This window comes from Hyperolius riggenbachi, chromosome 9 (assembly GCF_040937935.1).
Source record: "Hyperolius riggenbachi isolate aHypRig1 chromosome 9, aHypRig1.pri, whole genome shotgun sequence".
In the NCBI taxonomy this organism is placed as follows: Eukaryota; Metazoa; Chordata; class Amphibia; order Anura; family Hyperoliidae; genus Hyperolius; species Hyperolius riggenbachi.
Genome location: NC_090654.1, coordinates 65,796,126 through 65,813,591, shown reverse-complemented (window position 1 = coordinate 65,813,591; position 17,466 = coordinate 65,796,126). Strand labels below are relative to the sequence as shown.

At 46.5% G+C, this 17,466-nt stretch overlaps 2 protein-coding genes across 3 annotated transcripts in view; one reads left to right on the top strand and one right to left on the bottom strand.

The window, feature by feature from the left end:
- LOC137533440 (RNA-binding protein 6-like) overlaps positions 1-8,387 on the bottom strand; it is a 70,111-nt gene extending 61,724 nt beyond the window's left edge. The window contains exon 1 of the mRNA XM_068254830.1: positions 8,300-8,387. The gene's annotated coding sequence lies outside the window, so the exon portion shown is untranslated. The remainder of the gene's footprint in view (positions 1-8,299) is intronic.
- The window catches only part of MON1A (MON1 homolog A, secretory trafficking associated), a 33,176-nt gene continuing 24,070 nt past the window's right edge, over positions 8,361-17,466 (top strand). The window contains exon 1 of one of the 2 annotated variants that reach the window (XM_068252955.1): positions 8,361-8,524. The gene's annotated coding sequence lies outside the window, so the exon portion shown is untranslated. Of the gene's footprint in view, positions 8,525-8,563; positions 8,828-17,466 lie in introns of those variants that run through there. The other variant, XM_068252956.1, reaches the window with a different exon arrangement.

The following is a 17,466-nucleotide window of genomic DNA, read 5'->3' as shown; positions in this document are numbered from 1 at the left end:
TGGCTATGAGGGAACTTAAAACTCAACTAATCACCGATCCCCGCATTGTGTATACATGGAAACAGGGCGTCACATGACAATGTTGGGGCGTGCCAGCGTGTAATAAGCTGGCACGACCTGCCGTTGTCTCATGTGATGCCCTATTGCCATGGAGACACAATGCAGGAATTGGCGATCAGCTGAGTTTTAAGCCCCCCACGTAACCACCCGCTCGTGGCTCTGCAGCGAAGGATGGGAGACAGTATTTCAGGAATGCAGCCAGCAGAAAGCTTTGCCCGGCCCTGCTCTAGAAGATGAATTGCATGCATAGTGGCTGGAGAGCGTACCGATTGAGGGCTCTGCCTCTGACACAGGAGACCTGGGTTCGGAACTCTTCCAGTTCAGTAAGCCAGCACCTATTCAGTGAGGAGACCTTGAGCAAGACTCCCTAACTACTGCCTATAGAGTGTGTCCTAGTGGCTGCAGCTTTCATGCTTTGAGTCTGCCAGGAGAAAAATGCAATATAAAATGTTCTGTGTCTTGTCTCATTTTCAGATGCATATTAGTGAGCACATGCCATCTAGTGGCCTTGAGTAATATTGCAGTTTTTTTTTATATCTATGAACAGTGCGCTATCAGTTGTACACAAGAGCTTTTCTAGATCAACAACATGCAGAGCTACCTAATTGTAAGGTCTGTGCAACCACCTAAACTATGAAGGATATGGTTTTTTTTTTTTTTAGAATAATACCAGTTGCCTGACTCTCCTGCTGATCCTGTGTCTCTAATACTTTTAGCCACAGCCCCTGAACAAGCATGCAGATTAGGTGCTCTGATTGAAGTCAGACTGGATTAGCTGCATGCTTGTTTCAGGTGTGTGATTAAAACACTACTGCATCCAACGAGATCAGCAAAACTGTGAAGCAAATAGTATTGTTTAAAAGGAAACATCCATATTCCTCTCAGTTTAGGTTCCCTTTAAACAATACCAGTTGCCTGGCAGCCCTGCTAATCTGTGACTGCAGTAGTGGCTGAATCACAGACCTGAAAAAAGCATGCACCTAATCCAGTCTGACTTCAGTCAGAGCACCTGATCTTCATACTCACCTGGGGCTTCCTGCAGCTCCCTTGAGGCCACTCAGTCCCTCGCCGTCTCGCTCCCATCCCCCATTGGATTGCCTGGTACTGTGGCCGAGTCGCGCTCCATAACTACTGCGCAGGCAGCTCCCAGCTACAGCCCATACATGCGTGACAAAAGCGCAACTCGCCCAGAGCACCAGGCCATTCAGCGGGGACTGGAGCAGCCCAGGGAGACGGCGAGGGACCGAGCGGCCTTCAAGGGGGCTGGAGGAAGCCCCAAGTGAGTATAAAGCCTGATACTTCCTTCATCTCAGGTTCACTGAGAGGAATACGAAGGCTGAAATATTTATTTCCTTTTAACAATGCAAAGTACATGGTTGTCCTAGTTTTACCCATAGACCCTGAACAAGCATGCAGATTAGGTGCTTTGACTATATTAGCAGTTTGCTTCAGGTGTGTGATTTAGACACTACTGCAGCCAAATATCAGCAGGACTGCCCGGCAACTGAAATTGTTTAAAAGTGAACCTTAAGATAAAAAAATTAAATACTTACCTAAAGGGGCCCACGCACTGGTCGATTTCAGCGTTCGATCGATGGTTAATTGATGCACGATCGAACAGCTGATCGATTTGATCTGACAGGATGGAAAATATAGGTCAATGCCCATAGAGTTGCATTGGATCTAAAGGTAGCCATACATCTAGCAATGATGGGCAGATTCGACCAAGAGACAAATCTCTACCTTATCGAATCTGATGAGAGAGATCTGTCAGCTGCCCATACACCACAGGCTGATTCCCGATCAACTTCATGCCGAAATCAATCCAGAATCGGCCCTATGTGCTGCATCACCGCTGTGAACCCCTAATGCCCGCCGTGCCAAAGTGTACAAATTATCTGTCCGCGGCCTCCGCTTGTTCCCCCCGCTGGCTTCCGGGTGCATTCTCCTCCTCACATATACGCACGCCCCGCGTGGTCCCCTAGTAAGGGCGCTCGTGTGTGACGTCACACGCACGCCTTTACCAGGAAACCACGTGGGGCGTGCGTGTATGCGGAAAGAGGAGAATGCGCCTGGAGCAGTGGGGGACAAGCGGAGGCCGCGGACAGGTAATGTATCACTTTGGCACGGCGGGGCACAGCAGCGAGGCAGCGGATGGTTGTGTCGATCGTCTGAAAACTGTTCGCCATTCACGCAGCACACCCAACCAACTTTGGCCCCACATCTTGTAGCATGCGCTATCGACAAAGCGACCAATTTCGGAACGGAAATTGGTTGTTTTGGCGGTCGGGCATGCACTTGGCGCCTGATGTATGGCCACCTTAATGGTAAATTAATGCCTTTAGATTGATTTTCAATAGATTTCATTCTGAAATCTATTGGAAATCTGTTCCTAGAGTGTGCCACACATCAGATTTGACCTGACAGGCATCTGACAGAAATCTGATGGTTGAATATGCTGCAAATCTATCCGTGTATGGCCACCTTAAGACCTCATTAACACTTGCAAACGCTTCTCTCTTCTTAAGAAATAGTTTGTCATTTTTGCATCAGGTACACTTTAAAAAGGAAATAAATATGGTAACCACCGTATGCTTTTCACTTTAGGTTCCCTTAAAAAAAGTTAATGCATTTTATAAATAAGAGATTACATAATGTACAATAACATACAAACTTGTAATCAGCTTAAAACCAGTTTCATAATTTTTATGATGCCTCTTGCACACTAAATTGACATGATTTTAGATGTGATTCCGAATCAGTCCTGCATGCTGCATAGTAATCAGATTTCATCTCTAGCTAAGGTTAGACTAAAGGTGCGTACACACGCACTACAGCCGGCAACGACTGGTCCGCCGGGCCCTCCCGCTGGTCGGACGGTCAGCCGACAGTAGCACGTGTGTACGCGCTGTTGGTGTAGTTCAGAAACAGCTTTATCAGTCGACCGAGATTTTCCAGCAGAGCATGCATTTGATCGATATTGGGCCAAAAAATGATTGCCTCATCGATTGGTGCTGCAACGTGTCTGCCCAATTTTAATCCAACTTTAAAGAGACTCTGTAACTTGAAAAAGATCCCCTGGGGGGTACTCACCTCGGGTGGGGGAAGCCTCCGGATCCTAATGAGGCTCCCCACGCCGTCCTGCGTCCCACGGGGGTCTCGCTGCAGCCCTCTGAACAGCCGGCGACAGGCCCGACTGTAATTTCAATATTTACCTTTGCTGGCTCCAGCGGGGGCGCTGTGGCTGCATTCGGCTCGAAATTAGACGTAAATGCCCGATCTCCGTCGGGTCCGCTCTACTGCGCAGGCGCCGGAGACTTGCGCCTGCGCAGTAGAGCGGACCAGACGGCGATCGGGTATTTCCGCCTACTTCAGAGCCGACAGCCATCAGAGCGCCTGTGCATGAGCCAGGAAGGTAAATATTGCGTCACGCCTGTACGGAGGGCTACAGCGAGACCACCGAGGGACGCAGGACGGCGTGGGAAGCCTCATTAGGATCCTGAGGCTTCCCCCACCCGAGGTGAGTACCCCCCAGGGGACGTTTTACCGTTACAGTTCCTCTTTAATCCAAAACCAAATTATTGAATTGGATGGTTGAACAGCCCACAAAATAACTAGCTATATGGGCACCTTTAGTGTGTGTGGTTGGCCTACAGGAATTGCTAGATCAGAAACAGACATCGTGGGGTCTGACAAAAGTTGGGAAACAAAACAAAGGCCCAAAAGATCTACAGCAATATTAGTACCACAAGTACCAGCAGAAACCTGCACCAAATACTGGGGATTATAAAGGCAAGATTCTAGTCAGTACTGGACTCTAAGAAAAACTATAAGAGCCAGTAAAGGCAAGCACAGGGCTTTGATGGAAATACTAGAAGAAGCTAAGGCTAGGTCTAAAGGCAAACCGCAAGATATTGCCGTGCTAGAGCTGGTCCCCAAATGAGGGCTGATGCACACCAAGAGCTTTTCTGAGCGTTTTTAAAGGGACCCCGAGGAGTAATTAAAATCAAAACTTTCACTTACCTGGGGATTTCTCCAGCCTAACGTAGGCCGCAAGGTCCCCTGCCGTCCTCCTGGCTCTTCTGCGGGTCCCGCTGGTGGCTCCGTTGCCGACGACACCCGGGCCGGGTGGGGCCGACACTTCCTGATTTTGAATCCTTGGCGCCTGCTTCGCGTCATCGCGCCGGCCGCCCAGCATCATCACGGCGGCATGACAGTACTGCGAATGCGCGGTTTTCTACCTCTAAACCGCGCACATGCAGTATTATCACGCCGGCCGCCGTGATCACACGAAGTGGGCGTCAAGGATTCAAAATCAGGAAGTGTCGGCCCGGCCCGGGTGTCGCGGGCAACGGAGCCGCAGAACAGCCAGGAGGGTGGCGGGGGACCTCGCGGCCTACATTGGGCTGGAGGAAGCCCCAGGTAAGTGAAAGTTTTGATTTTAATTACTGCTCAGGGTCCATTTAAAAATGCTGGCGCTTTGAAAAGCGATTGGCTAATGTATTTGAATGGGATGGAGCACACTACAGCAATGTGCTTTTTTTTCCCCAGACATGGGTCCTGCAGCATTTCCGCTGATTTCTGAGGCAGTTCAGCCTCAATGTTAAGTATAGGAAAGTGGAAAATCGCTCTGAAAAGCGCTAGATCAGAGCGAATTGTTAAGCGTTTTTGTTACAGAAGCTGTTCAGTTACAGCTCTACTGTAACAAAATATAAAAACCACTACTCCAAAAATCGCTAGGCATGCTTAGAAAATCACTAGGCACGTGCCCAGAATCGCCTTAAAAAAAAAACAAAAAAAAAACTGAGCGTTTGCTTTTACACTAGCGCTTTTTGGTGTGCACTGCTCCTAACTAGCGTGTCTATAGTGGTCTCTAAGGCTACATTTACAGTGGGCGTTGCAATCCCTATAAAAGCAGGACCCCAAGGAATGGGAATGTTGCACCGCAGTGCAACCCAATGACAGGAAAACTGCGGTCATAAATCAGGTTAGAATGTATAATCAATCCGATGATTTCAGATGGAATCAATCTGCATAAGCGATCGATCACTGGCAGGGAAACCAATCAATAATATGACCATTGGTTGTTGATCAGCACCACCTACACCCTCTATTTCAAGCAATCCAATCTCTATTATGAAATCAAAAAGTTGATTGCATGAAGAAATTGTACCATCAACCCCCTTGGCGTTCTGATTCTTTTTGGATTTTAGGGTCTAAAAGCAGTGCAATTTTTTTGCACCCTTTCAGGACCCTAAAACCTGGAAAAAATCATGCTGCCAGGGAGATCTGCACAGCCCCAGCAATCACTCGCCTCCCTGGCTCCAGCGCTGCAGTTATGCCTCCATCCTCCGGGTGGCGCTGCAACTCTAAAGTGCGCACATTACTCTGCATTCAGCCTCTGGCAGCTACCCCGAGCAAAGGTCGGGATTACTGCTCTTTGCTGCGGTTTTCCGCCCCGACCCTAGCTCGGGATAACCGCCAAGGAGGTTAACCTCTATGGCAGTATGATTATTTATGGATTTCAGGGTCTAAAAGTGGTGCAATTTTATCTACGAGCTTTTAGACCCTAAAACAGGAACAGAAAAAAAAAAAAAAAAAATCATACCGCAGTGAGATTTGCATCACCTGCACAGACTCATCTCCCTGGGATCCAGCTCTGCAATTCTAGATCCGTTCTCTGGGTGGTGCTGTATCTCTATAGTGAGATCACCATGACGACAAACTACTACACGCATCCTAGGGATCCAGAGCCTCAGAAGAAGAAGAAGGGATGCCAGCGTCTGGATCCTGGAGGAGGCTAGTTAAAATGCCACCATGATGCACTGTCTCTCCATACCTCCCAGAAGCTAGGAGCCGGGTACATGTGCCCGCAGCGCAGGATAGCCGGGTGCACGCGCCCGCAGCGCAGGATAGCCGGGTGCACGCGCCCGCAGCGCAGGATAGCCGGGTGCACGCGCCCGCAGCGCAGGATAGCCGGGTGCACGCGCCCGCAGCGCAGGATAGCCGGGTGCACGCGCCCGCAGCGCAGGATAGCCGGGTGCACGCGCCCGCAGCGCAGGATAGCCGGGTGCACGCGCCCGCAGCGCAGGATAGCCGGGTGCACGCGCCCGCAGCGCAGGATAGCCGGGTGCACGCGCCCGCAGCATAGGATAGCCAGGTACATGTGCCTGCAGCATAGGATAGCCAGGTACATGTGCCTGCAGCATAGGATAGCCAGGTACATGTGCCTGCAGCATAGGATAGCCAGGTATATGTGCCTGCAGCATAGGATAGCCAGGTATATGTGCCTGCAGCATAGGATAGCCAGGTATATGTGCCTGCAGCAAAGGATAGCCAGGTATATGTGCCTGCAGCATAGGATAGCCAGGTATATGTGCCTGCAGCATAGGATAGCCAGGTATATGTGCCTGCAGCATAGGATAGCCAGGTATATGTGCCTGCAGCATAGGATAGCCAGGTATATGTGCCTGCAGCATAGGATAGCCAGGTATATGTGCCTGCAGCATAGGATAGCCAGGTATATGTGCCTGCAGCATAGGATAGCCAGGTATATGTGCCAGCATAGGTGGCAGTAGCTACCTCAATCCGGCGGCTGAGGGTCCTGGACTCCTGGAACGCTCTGTTGGGCTAAGGCCGCTGGCTAATAAGGATGCAGGGGAGGAGAGGCAGCGAGGAGAGGGGAGGAGAGGCAGCGAGGAGAGAGGCGGCGCGGCCGCTACGTCATGACTGGGGGCGGCGCTGGGCACGTTACAAGCACGCACGTTGCACGCCGCCCCTAGCTATGACGTAGCCTCTCTCCTCCCTCTCTCCTCCACTGCAACCTTATTGGCCAGCGGCCGGCAGTTAAATGTGATGAGCTGCCGGCCGCAACATTTAAAGCCATTGGGAGTCAAAAATAATTTAAAAAAAAAAACCAACATGGATGGGTGTAAAATAAAAAGTATGTGTATCTCTTTATATTTTCGCCACTCCCCCGCCTTGGTTTGTTAACTGCAGCCTAAAATTCGTGCCTAAAAAAAATCCAACATGGCTGCCAACCTTTGCTTTACCTTCCGGGTCGGCAGCCTCTTCCTTCCACCTATCTCACTCTCTCAAGCGCCGATAAAATAGCACGAGAGAAGGAGATTTTCGGTTGCGCGCACGTGTATAGCACATCTCGCGCGCACGTGTATAGCACATCTCGCACGCAGTACTCGTGACTGACTCACTGCACAGTCAAAGGAGTTGCCGGTTTGTTACTATAAAAATAATACACTATTCCAACTTCCGCAGCGCAGCCTGTGTTGTCTCTGCGTGGCTCCCTGCATACACACAGAGACCTGCCCGCTGCGCGCTCTTGTACTAAGAGCAATGGAGCCGCACATCAGCGGGAGCGCGACTGAGAGGGCGGAGTAAGGGGATGAGATGGCTGCCCATCTCGGAGGAGTGACAGAGCAGGGAAAAGAAGCTCCGGACTCCTCTCTCCTAATGCAATATTCGACCGAACTGGTCAAAGAAGAAAAACTGAGATTTGGGGGGCCAAGGTACAGAAATAATTATGAACTGGGGAGAGAATGATAGAGGAGAATGAGGTAGGCTGTGCTCTATAGCAAAAATAAAATGGTTCCCATTCACTTTAACGAGGCTGCGATCCACCGGTAGATCACAATCGACCTATTGGGCAGCCCTGGGTTAGAGTAATGCTAGGAATACACGGGTCGATTCTGGCGCTCGATTCTGCGCCCGATCCTCATCTTCCACTCATTTTTCTTATTTTTTTCAATTCACTTCAATGAGAAAAATCGAGCTGCAAAGCGATTGAAAGGTGATTGGACATGTCAGAAACTATCTATCGAGCAATCTTAATGGCTCGAAATCGAGCCATGTATTCCCAGCATTAGGTTGCAATTATGATAGTAATAGCAATTGGTTAGGTTGCATTTTATGATAGTACCAGCAATAAATAATTGCAGCTGGTTGCAAAATCTGATGAAGCTGCAAAAAAAAAAAAAAAAGTTCACTACACAGGTTCAGCCCCCACACATTGCAGCATTTCACAGACAGCGGTACAAGAGGCAGTATAGGCCAGCATTGAGTCCCGCGGGAACCACAATAGCCGCCCTGGGAGCCGGAGGCACTACAAGAGCAAGAGAGACCAGCACTAGGCCCCGCGTGACTTGGACTTCCGGCCGTGGTGGATAGAAGGCCAAAGCATGGTCCCACATCTCGCATTCCCCATTGAAAAACCAGTATTTACCCCTCTGCCGCTATTCTTCCTCTGCCGTCTCCCTCTCGCCGACTCCGAACCACTTCCGCCCGCACCGGAAATACATCAACATGTCCGCAAAGCAGCAGAGAAGTCGCTGTGGGCGTGACCGGGAAGACTGGTAGGGGTGGCCTATAGAAGTACAGCAGCAAGCCTGTCCCACAATGCACCGCCCGGGGGACCCACTGACTGCTGAGTGACTGAGCGGCCGCGGAGGTGAGCGCGCCATGTATGGGGCCAGAGGGGGAGGTCATTAGTGTGTAATGTGGCCTGAGCTGTCAATGAGCAACACGGAAGCCGGGCAGGAGCTGTCTGTCACGGCGAGGCTGTAATGCGATGGGCAATACCCGAGCAAGAGCAGCAAAGTGCTACCTCCATATATAATGAGCAGACGTGGCCAGTGCAGAGGCTTCCCCCTGAGTATGGAGCCCCCCTTGGCCGAGTCACAGCTGTATGCGAGGATACAGGCTGAGGATTAATATGACAGCTGCAGGAGGAGCACAGCTCACCCCTCTAAAAGTAAATAGAGCTTCATTCACATAATCACTTATGATAATTTGTAACACTGAACACATCTTAACTTCTATCTTGAGTATCCCCATCTCTCTATAGTTCTCCGTAATCTTCCTGGTGATTTTATTACAATCTGAAATTCATGATGTCATTCACAGTATGAGGATCAGTAATGAGTACCTAAAGTGAGAGGGATATGGAGGCTGCCATATTTATTTCCTTTCAAACTATGTAAACTACATGGCCATCCTGTTGGTCTTCTGCATCTAATACTTAATAAAGAATACCTCATGTGAGGAGAGTGAATAAAGGTTTTTTATTTACCTGGGTCTTCTTCCAGCCCCTAGAAGTCTATCAGTGCCCACGCCGCAGTTCCACTCTCTGCCAGGTTGCTGTTTGCCCTCTGTAAGATCGTGACCTGTGGTTGGCTTGGGATCTTCTATACGGTGGTTGCGCTACCATGGCTAGGAGCGCTTTGTGCTTGCACAGTTCAAGTCATCGTGGACTGCACAGAGCACTCCCAGCCACGAGAGGTGCACATGGGCAGAAGATCCTAACCGCAGATCTCGATCTTACAGAGGGCGTAGCGGTGGCCTTGAGAAGAGCAGAACTGTGGGGTGGGCACTGATACACTTCTAGGGGCTGGAAGAAGCCCCAGGCGGGTAAAACTTTTATTTCTCGCTGCATGTATCTTTAAAAGCCATAGACTCTGAACAAGTATGTCTATAAGGTGTTTCTGACTGCATTAGCCTCGTCCTTATTTCAGGTGTGTGATTCACTGCACAGCGCTAGTCTACTTTAGTGGATCATAGCTCCCTCTTACAGCACAAAGCATTGGCAAAATAGTGTGGGTAAAGTATACTACAACATATTTAAACAAGGACTCTAACTTCTTGTGCTGGTATGATGGGCTTTAAACTCTGAAGTCTCATAAAAATCATGTTTTTATATTAAAAATCTCTTGAACATGATTGCCCTAACTAAAATGCTGCATCCCTGTGGCTGAACTCTAACTAAATCCCCCTGCAAAATCCACCTACAAAATCCACAACTTTCTTGGTCGTGGCTTTTGCTGCCCCGGGAGGCTCTGCCTCCATGCGCATCAATCTGCGCGTATCTCCGCCTCTTCCCCCATCCCTCTCAGTGAAAGAAGACAGAGGGGCGGGGAGAGGCGGCGATCCGCATTGATAGACGCGTGTAGAGGCAGAGCTACAGCCAAAAGCTCTGCCTCTCACGGAAGCGCTCCCTGCACTGTGCCCCGGGGAGTTTGGGGGGATTTAGAGTTCAGCCGCAGGGTGCAGCGTTTTAGTTAGGGCTGTCATGTTAAAGAGATTTAAATATAAAAACATGATTTTTATGAGACTTTAGAGTCTCTTTAAATGCCACAATTCTTATTTTTTCTATCTTTTCATTCATTTTTTTGTGTCATATGCTGGTAAGATGGTGTTTACTGTCACTTTTCATTCTATTTGCTTTCATGTGCTGGAAAGATGGTTTTAAATGGCATAATTCTCTTTAGCTTAGAATTAATGGTGCATGTAACCCAGGGCTGTGGAGTCGGTCCAAAAATCCTCCGACTCCGACTCCTCAGTTTAGGATTCCACCGACTCCGACTCCTCTAATTTGCATATTGCAATTTTGTTGATTAAAAGTATGTAACATGAAATTCGTCTCTTAACTGCCAACGCTTAGGAATTTTACAAGACAACTGAAGTGAGAAGGATATGTAGACTACTATATTTATTCCCTTTAGACTAAAACTAGTACTTGGTAAGAGTACTTGTAAAAGGTACAAACCGGAACAAAGAACATCTATCAGGCCCTAGGCAATGTAAGTGTGGGTACATGTAAGAATGATGTGCAGGTACTCTGCAGGGGAATAAGGAGATTGTAAACAGACAACACCTCTGTGTTCAATGTGCACAGCATTCTCAGTGGATTCCCTGCAGCTCTGTGGGGAGAGCATATGTAGAGTATAGTACTACTGTGCAACAAAGTATACCTGAGACAGATGAAATTAAAGTTTTATACATACCTGGGGCTTCCTCCAGCCGCCTTTAGGATAATCAGTCCCTCGTTGTCTTCCTCCACCACCTGGATCTTCTGCTATGAGTCCAGGTACTTGAGCCAGTCGGGCGTAGTGCGCATGCACACATTCCGCCGCCAGGAGCATACTACACCTGTGCAGCACTATTGCGCAGGTGCAGAATGTTCCTGGCTGTGGGAGCGGCATGCGGCCGGACAGCGCTGACTGGCTGAATTACCAGGACTCCTAGCAGAAGATGCGGGTGGTGGAGGACAGCGAGGGACTGATTAGCCTGAAGGGGGCTGGAGGAAGCCCCAGGTATGTATAAAACTTTTCATCCGTCTGTTACCCTTTAATTTGTAGTCACCAAACCAAATTTTAACAACATATCAAATTATTTGATTTCATCAGCAAAGGGAGTGCATACATTTGCATAATTCAGCATCAATGCAGAATTACTTCCATCTCTATTAGTGACAAGGCTACACATCAGGCTTTATTCTTACAGCATAGATGTTATTTAGTATATATAAGAATATTCCTGTGTACACATCATATATACAGTCACAATCAGTTATGTATATCTGACCTTAAAAATACGGGGACTGCTTTATTGAAGCAGCACAAGTAACTAATTTTGATTGGTTTATTTCATTTTTGTGGACTAAGCACAGTTATTACTGTATATATACATTCTTTTTAATGACTATTATCTGAGAAATAGAACATTTTATCATATTTTCTATTTTAATTACAGTTACAAATTCATTAGGAGTCGGAGTCGGTGCATTTTTTCCCGACTCCGACTCCAGGCACCCAAAATTGCCCGACTCCAACTCCACGACTCCAACTCCACAGCCCTGATGTAACCAGCCCAGTTACAGTTTGAACTCTGAATTTATGATGTCTCCCCATCACCAGAGTCTGCTTTATGTTATGTTGAGGAAACTGTTTATCTGATCAATTTAGCCAGAATGCCTGGGAAAGCCTCCTGAAGTAAGGCCCCGTTCACATTACAAACGCGGACGGCCACGCATGCGGAACGCAACGCGTACGAACGCACGCCATCCGCGTTTGTATGCGTTGCGTGGCTGATCCCATCACTGAAAAGTGAGTGGGACAGCCACGCGTTTTGGCAAAAAATGTGTGCAGCATGCGTTCCTGGACCGCACAGGTCCGGAACGCATGCAGTGTGAACATCAGACAGTGCACTCTATGCACTGTCTGATGTCGTGCGTGTCGGCCACCTGCACGCGTTTCCAAAACGCGGCTGGAAACGCGTGCAGTGTGAACGGGGCCTAACAGTTAAGGCATCTAATTACATTTATTTATATTTTGCTAAAGAATGTTTCTCCTCTGCATGTCAGTATATATAGCTGTGTTTTTCAGGTTTTTCTCAGGAACCGAGTCCGACTAAGGCTTTTTATAAGCCAAAAGCTTACTGTTTATTCATCTCTTAGTTAGCCAATAAATGGTATCATCCTGATTCAAAACTCCTTGCTACAACATATTGGAAACCTAGCAGGTCGAGAGGGTGCTGTCCCCCCAGTCTCGGTAGCAGAATTTCCCTATGAAGTTTCCTGCTGGGTCTCCTAAAGTAGAATAGCGCCCACTGCACTACTGCAGCCAAAAAGTTTATCTGAACTGCCTGGCGTTGTTTAAAATTATATAAATATGTCAGCCTCCATATCCTTTCACTTCAGTTATCCTTTAAAGAGACACTGAAGCGGAAAAAAATATATGATATAATGAATTGGTTGTGTACTATGCAGGGCTGTGGAGTCGGTCCGAAAATCCACCGACTCCGACTTCTCCGTTTAGGATTCCACCGACTCCGACTCCTCGACTCCGACTCCTCTAATTTGCATATTACAATTTTGTTGATTAAAAGTATGTAACATGAAATTTGTCTCTTAACTGCCAACGCTTAGGAATTTTAGAAGACAACTGAAGTGAGAAGGATATGTAGACTACTATATTTATTCCCTTTAGACTAAAACTAGTCCTTGGTAAGAGTACTTGTAAAAGGTACAAACCGGAACAAAGAACATCTATCAGGCCCTAGGCAATGTAAGTGTGGGTACATGTAAGAATGATGTGCAGGTACTCTGCAGGGGAATGAGGAGATTCTTCCTCTTACACATTCTTCATGCACAATCTGAACAAGGTTTATGGGTGACAGACAACACCTCTGTGTTCAATGTGCACAGCATTCTCAGTGGATTCCCTGCAGCTCTGTGGGGAGTACATATGTAGAGTATAGTACTACTGTGTAACAAAGTAAACCTGAGACAGATGAAATTAAAGTTTTATACATACCTGGGGCTTCCTCAAGCCGCCTTCAGGATAATCAGTCCCTCGTTGTTCTCCTCCACCACCTGGATCTTCTGCTATGAGTCCAGGTACTTGAGCCAGTCGGGCGTAGTGCGCATGCACACACTCCGCCGCCAGGAGCATACTACACCTGTGCAGCACTATTGCGCAGGTGCAGAATGTTGCTGGCTGTGGGAGCGGCAGCGCTGACTGGCTGAATTACCAGGACTCATAGCAGAAGATCCGGGTGGTGGAGGACAGCGAGGGACTGATTAGCCTGAAGGGGGCTGAAGGAAGCCCCAGGTATGTATAAAACTTTACTTTTCATCCGTCTCAGGTACCCTTTAATTTGTAGTCACCAAACCAAATTTTAACAACATATCAAATTATTTGATTTCATCAGCAAAGGGAGTGCATACATTTGCATAAATCAGCATCAGTGCAGAATTATTTCCATCTCATTGACCATCTCTATTAGTGACACAGCTACACATCAGGCTTTATTCTTACAGCATAGAAGTTATTTAGTATATATAAGAGATTACTGTGTACACATCATATATACAGTCACAATCAGATATGTATATCTGACCTTAAAAATACGGGGACTGCTTTATTGAAGCAGCACAAGTAACTAATTTTGATTGGTTTATTTCATTTTTGTGGACTAAGCACAGCTATTACTGTATATATGCTGTATATATACATTATTTTTAATGACTATTATCTGAGAAATAGAACATTTTATCATATTTTTTATTTTAATTACAGTTACAAATTCATTAGGAGTCGGAGTCGGTGCATTTTTTCCCGACTCCGACTCCAGGCACCCAAAATTGCCTGACTCCACGACTCCGACTCCACGACTCCGACTCCACAGCCCTGGTACTATGAATAATTACTAGAAGATTAGCAGCAAAGAAAATATTCTCATATTTTTATTTTCAGGTATATAGTGTTTTTTCTAACATTGCATCACTCTCTAATATGTGCAGATTACACAACACTCAGCATTTAAAATGAGTCTTTCAGAGCAGTCTGTGAAGTAATGAACTCTCCTCTAGCAGAGGAAAAGTAAACAGTTCAATTACAGTTGAGATAATAAAAGTCAGATAACAGCTCTCTCCACGACTAAGTTAGTCAGAGAGCTTAATAGCTTTTTTGCATAGAGATAACTGGAGTTTCTCAACTCTTCCTGTACTGGAAACAATTAGACTGATGTATCTGATCTTAATGTTTTTTTTCTTAGCTATACTACACATACAAATCATAATATCATCATTTTTTTTTCGCTTCAGTGTCTCTTTAATAATGTGAGTTTGGGTAAACTTTTTTTTTTTTTTTTGTGTGTGTGTGCTGTATAGTTACCTAAATTAGTGGAGACTGAACCAGAGATTCTGTCTGGTAATCTATAAATAGCCTTTGAAATCTGAAGAGCTCTGTGCAAAAATCAAGTTGATTGTTATTTACAATAGCTGGGAGCCAAAAAATCTAAGAAGTTGAATTTTACATCACGTTTCCGCTGAGGATTTATCAGACTGGGACCCACTACAGCATTTTTGCCTGCGTTTTGGGATCACTTTGATTCACTAGCGATTTCCCAAAATGCTTTGTCAATGTAAGTGGATGAAGCAGATTTCACTGGAGCAATTGGGATTAGGGAAATCGCAATCACAGGACATGCAGCATTTTTGGAGCGTTTCTATCCTAATGTATAGGAGCAGGGAAATCGCTTACTTTTTTTTTTTTTTACAAAGCGCTACCACAGATCGATTGCAATAGCGCTTTGTAGTAGGTCCCAGGCCTTAGGGAGTAAAAAGATGTGAAGTGCATTTAACAAGACAGTTTTGCTGTACTGAACAGGGCTGTTGAGTCGGAGCAATTTTTTGGTGCCTGGAGTCGGGAAAAAATGCACCGACTCCGATTTACTAATGAATTTAAACTGTAATTAAAATAGAAAATATGATAATGTTCTATTTCTCAGATAATAGTCATCATAAATAATTTATATATACAGTAATAGCTGTGCTTAGTCCACAAAAATGAAATAAACACCAAAATTAGTTACTTGTGCTGCTTCAATAAAGCAGTCCCCGTATTTTTAAAGTCAGATATACATATCTGATTGTAACTGCCGCTTGGATCTTCTACTACGAGTCTCAGTAATTCAGCCAGTCAGCGCAGTCCGGCCACATGCCGCTCCTACAGCCAGGAGCATTCTGCACCTGTGCAATAGTGCTGCGCAGGTGTAGTATGCTCCTGGCGGCGGAGTGTGTGCATGCGCACTACGCCAGACTGGCTCAAGTACCTGGACCCATAGCAGGAGATCTAGGTGGCGGAGGAGGACAGTGAGGGACTGATTAGCCTGAAGGGCGCTAGAGTAAGCCCCAGGTATGTATAAAACTTTAATTTCATCTGTCTCAGGTTTACTTTGTTACACAGTAGTACTATACTCTACATATGCACTCCCCACAAAGCTGCAGGGGATCCACTGAGAATGTTGTGCCCATTGAACACAGAGGTGTTGTCTATCACCCATAAACCTTGTTCAGATTGTGCATGAAGAAAGTGTAATAGAGGAAGAATTGCCTCATTCTCCTGCAGAGTACCTGCACATCACTCTTACATGTACCCACAGTCACATTGCCTAGGGTCTGATAGATGTTTTTTTGTTTCGGTCTGTACCTTTTTACAAGTACTCTTAGGCCTAGTGCACACCAGAGCGGTTCTGCTGCGGTTTGCGATCCGCTTGCGGGTGCGGATCTGCTAGGGTAATGTATTTCAATGGGCTGGTGCACACCAGAGCGGGAGGCGTTTTGCAGAAACGCATACTCCCGGGCTGCTGCAGATTTTGGATTGCGGATGCGTTTCTGCCTCAATGTTAAGTATAGGAAAACCGCAAACCGCTCTGAAAAACGGCACTTCGGAGCGGTTTGGCAGGCGTTTTTTGTTACAGTAGCTGTTCAGTAACAGCTTTACTGTAACAATACATGAAATCTACTACACCAAAAACACTTCACAAAACTGCAAAATGCTAGCTGAAACGCTACAGAAAAAGAAGAAAAAGCGTTTCAAAATCTGCTAGCATTTTGCAGATCTGCTAGCGGTTTTTGGTGTGCACTAGGCCTTACCAAGGACTAGTTTTAGTCTGTGACTAAAGGTAATAAATATGACAGTCTCCATATCCTTCTCACTTCAGTTGTCTTTTAAAATTCCTCAGCGTTGGCAGTTAAGATACAAATTTCATGTTACATTCTTTCAATCACCAAGATTGTAATATGCAAATTAGAGGAGTCGGAGTCGGTGGATTCCTAAACTTCGGAGTCGGTGGATTTTTGTACCGACTCCACAGCCCTGGTACTGAACATAAACTTTGCACAGGTGTAATTAGATTCAGAAGGCTAATTATCTTTACCTATCAACTTCATTAATCAATCAATAGTTTTTGAAGTTCCAGCAAAGGTAGAATGCCACCTAAAGTCAAGTCAAGCCTACTTTAGGGTACCCTAAAGTAGACTAGCACCACGTTTTTAGCCCAGGTCTAAGTAGGAATGAGAATTATTTATTTTGCAGAGTGCCCTGCAGCGTGTACATCGCCTGTTGGCATTTGCTATTACTGACACTAAACAGATTCCGGATTATGATTGTTTTTTACGGGTGGACTATCCGCAACGTTGGATTATAAATTATTGGTTCTATTCACCTACCTGTTTATAACTGGTGTGCCGACATCCAGTCCTTTAGGCCTCTTTTCCAAGGACTGTTGAACTGTGTGCTCAGCAAGCAGTTACCAGGCAGCAGTGAGCAGTTGTGAATGTTTGAGAGGCATTTCACTGCCTATCAACAGTCCGTGGAAAAGAGGCCTTACTTATTTAGGGTATGTTAACAGCGAGTCATTGTGGTGCAAAGTAACAGAGGCAGTTTAACGTGCAGTAACACGCTGCACTTGTAAGTCTGTATGATCTTAGTGCATCCAGTACGATACTATGCAGTATAGCTGCACCAGAGAACAGCATTGGAACGATGTACTAGAGGGAAGACCCTATTCTATCCAGAGGCTCTATGCTCTCCAGAGCGTTCCCTCTACCAAGGAAAGAATTAAACCTAAAGTGAATGGTTTTTGGGCTGTGCTCAAGCAAGATGTGGCATTGCAGATGCTTTGCCAACATATTGGGCAGGACCGGATTTACCATAAGTCACTGTAGGCACGTGCCTACAGGCACCTGATGAGGGAAAGGCGGCTTACTCCCCTCCTTGAGCGCCTCCCTCGTTCCCTGTGCAGAGTCCTGAGCAGAGTGTAAATGAG